The sequence below is a fragment of the Zootoca vivipara genome, chromosome 7 (assembly GCF_963506605.1).
Source record: "Zootoca vivipara chromosome 7, rZooViv1.1, whole genome shotgun sequence".
Classification (NCBI taxonomy): Eukaryota; Metazoa; Chordata; class Lepidosauria; order Squamata; family Lacertidae; genus Zootoca; species Zootoca vivipara.
Genome location: NC_083282.1, coordinates 93,089,609 through 93,093,542, shown reverse-complemented (window position 1 = coordinate 93,093,542; position 3,934 = coordinate 93,089,609).

The following is a 3,934-nucleotide window of genomic DNA, read 5'->3' as shown; positions in this document are numbered from 1 at the left end:
CTCTCTCTCTCCCCTGCTCAGAGGAGATGGGAATTCAAACAAACAGAAATCAGATGACCCGCCACCCTTGCTGAACTCCCTGCTCCTTGGGTAGCCTGCCAGAGGGGGTCTGACAGAGGAGAAAGCCCTCCCTTGCCCGCCCGCCCGCCCCCCAGCAACACCCAAGCTGGGAGAGAGGGCTTCCTTAGGCAAGGTCTCCTGGGTTTGCGTGTGTAGGGAGGGTGTCCCATAGTTGCCCAGGGCTGTTTAAGTGGCGATGGGGATTAGGCCAGACTCAACGGGCAGAATCTCCTATTGTTTAACCTTTGCTGGGTGCCAAGAGGCTGTTCAGACTAGCATAGAGTGCCAGCGCCCTTCCCTGCTCAGGGAGGTTGCCATCTATATTAAGACCAGGAAGGAAATGGGCAGTTTGACTGGGGAAACGGAGGATCAGCTCAGCAAGGGCAATTCCCACCCTATGCGTCACAGGGCATACATTGAAGGCGCCAGGAAGCCCCGAGGAGGCTGCCCTGTTGGAACTCTGAACGATTCACTGCTCCGGACTGCTGAGAATTCTCTGCTAGGTGGGGTTGCCCGAGCTCTGACCTGAGGCCTCCAGGTTTGCCTGGTCCCCTCCAGGTGGCAGGTGGAAGGGTTGAATCTCCAGGCATCGACCAGGCCAGAGGTGGCTGAGAGGTTGGAGGGAAAGAAACTTTTCTGAGCCCTTGGTCAGCAGCAGTTCTGCTGCAGACAGAAGAGAGTTTCTCAAAAAAAATTATCTAGAAGATTGTGCATCCATCTTGCAAGAGTTCAGCCCATTAGAAGCTGGCTGAAAGTTATAGCACAGACACTCTGGAGGGGGGGATCCTCTGCTCCCCTCCCAATTAACCTCTGTCTCCAGGGCCAGTGACATAGGTCACCTCTAGTCTCAGGTCTGGGCCTTGAAATGTCACGGATTGGGAGGCTTCTGACCAGCCCATTGTTCCAGTAGTCAAGGCATAGCAGTTGCCCTGATAATGGCAGGTACACATCACTTCTCTGTTAAGAGTCCCTCCATGGATTGGCCAATGTGGAAGCATGGTCAGAAAAGTGATTTTTTAATACCATTTCCTCAGACAATGGTAGGAAACCCACAAGCAGGATTCGAACACTCTTCCTTCCTGCCGTTTCCGGGAACTGGCATTCACAAGCACAAATGCCTCCAGCTGGGGAGCCCAGAGCATAGCCAGCATGGCTAGTGACCATTGTTAGCCCTGTCTTCCATGAATTTGTCCAATCCTCTTTTAAAGCCGTGCAAGTTGGTGGCCTCCTGTGGGAGGGAGTTCCATAGCTTAACTATGCCCCATCCTTTCATGTTTGTTTGTCCTGAACCTAGCACCCCACCCTAGGCAGCCTCTCTCTCTCCCTCCCTCCCTCTCCCTGCAGGAGAGTGGCAGTTCACGCCTGCATGGGAAGGAACTCCTCCTTGTTTGCAAAATGTCAGGCATGGCATCTTTTCGCTGCTCTTGGCACAAATGCGGAGGACCAAAATAATTCTGGAAATGACCCAGGGCCTGGGGCAGGGGAGGCTAAGAGGGTCTCTCTCAAGCAGGGTCTGGTTCATGAAGGAATGAATCGCCCTTCGTCACTGCGATGGAAAGCAGGAGGAAAGTGCCTTGCCCTTTCGGACAAGCAAACAGCCTCTTGAGCCCAGCAGCCCAGGCAAGGGGGCTGCTGATAAGTAGCGATTGCATGCAAAGCCTGCTGTCTTTTCCATCCTAAGTGGAGGAGACAGTGGTGTGGGCATTTGGAGAACAATGGATGCATCTAAGTAAAAAAACCAAGTGAGCTTGTGGGGTCCTGGATACGCCTGCAAATACTTGCCCATTCTCCTGAGCGCACGCATGCAGCTGGGCGAGGCAAGGGCGCAGAGATCCCGTCCTGTCAGGCTGCCAGCTCCGGCCTAATTAAAACAAGTCATCCATCCGCTTCCTTTGCTCTCGTGCCGGGAGTCAGATTCTCGCAGTCAACAAGCGTGCCAGGGATCAGAGGCTGGGAAGGGCTTTGAATGAGCAGCTTAGCCAGACCCAAATGTGCAAGCAATACAAGCACCTGCCAGGGGCAGGGGGGAAGCAAGGGGGGGTTTTTTGGCAGGGGGTGGGCGGGCATGGACAAAATCAGCACAGGATCCAAGAAACTGCAGCCCGGGATCTTTTGAATGGGGCAAAAGCTGGATGGGGCACCACTCCCAAAGAGAAGGGCTCAGGCAACATCCGGATGAGAAGTGGGGCTTTTAAACCGGGGGACAAGCGTACTGTTTCGTGCACACAGCTCCCCATTTACTCAAGTGGCAGGTAGTTCCAGAGTCAGCTGGTGCAGAGTTTGTTTTTCTATCCAGAGGAGAGCACTTGAGGCCCTGTGGCATTTTTTTGGTTGAGCTGCAGGATTTGCAGATGTAAATGGTGCAAATGGAAAAAAATATAGGAACCTGTGAAGATCCTATTGGATCAGGCCAATGACCCATCTATTATTATTTTTTAAATTAAAAATTAAAATGACTTTATTAATTTCTTCATTAAAAACATACATAAAGAATAAAAGAGAAAAGAAGAAAACATACATAAACACATACATAAATAATGTAAATAATATAAATAACATAATATAACTGAAGTTAAGAATGATGAAAATGTTAAATCATAATATTAAATAATAATATAGTAAAGAACAACTTAAAATAAGACAACAATTAAGACAAGATTAATGACATACCCCCTTATTTCCCACACACCCCTTCACCATTTGTGACTTCCAGCCTCTCCTGAATGCTGATCTATATTACCTTATTCAATTGCATACTTATACTATCAACCTTTCCATTTTATCTTTTTTGTGCCCTTCATACTTCTGCTAAAAGATTCGCTTTTTCTATCTTTTTCCTTAAATATAGTTTGAATGGTTCCCAATCTTTTCCAACTTTATCCTCAGTTAACCCTTTCATTCTTCCTACATGCCAATGACCCATCTAGTTCAGCATCCTATTCTCACAGTGGCCAAGCGTTGGGATGCTGGCAAGTAGGTTCTGAGCACAAGAGCCCTCTCTCCACCTGGGGATTCCAGCAACTGGTAGCCATTGGCAGCCGTCTCCTCTATAACTATGGTGGGCTTTTGGATAGACTACATTAATTCCCCAACCTGGTGTCATCCAGATGTTTTGACATACAATTCCTGTCAAGCTCAGCCATCAATAATAAAGCTTAGGGGATGTTGGGGGTCATAGCTCAAAACTTCTAAAGTACCAAGTTGAGGAAGTTACATTACAATATTCCAGGCTAAAAATCTTTTTTGAAATATAATGAATTGAAAATGCGTGTCTATACAGAGTCTACTTCTTTGCAGGACAGGATATGATTTCGGCATGAAGGCTGGAGAGTATGAGAATCCTATCCATAGGGTCTAGAGAGAGAAAATGTCTCCTGATCTCTGGGGCAAATGAGTTGCAAGTTCTGTTCCATATGCAGAAAACTACCATTTGAATTTCACCAGCCCTGTCGTGTCATCTTAGGGACCACGTGATGTAGGAAGAGTCTGGTTGCTGGATCAGGCCAAAGGCCCACATTGCCCAACATCTTGTTCTCAGAGTGGCTGACCAGAGCAGAGGCCCCCATGGGAAACCCACAAGGAGGACTTGAGTGCATCAGCAGACACAAGCTGGAAGCTGTGCAGAGAATGATCAAAGGGAGCCTTATGAGGAACGGTTGAAGGAGATGGGTATCTTCAGCCTGGAAAAGAGGAGACTGAGAGGAGATCTGAGAGCCATCTTCAAAAATCTCAATGACTGTCATGTGGAAGAGGGAACAAGCTTGTTTTCTGCTGCTTCGGGTTGGCTTTGAAAGAAGATCAGGCAAATTCATTCATGACAAGGCTATTCTTGGCTACTAGCCGCACCGGTGTCAGAAGTAGATTGCATTTAAAC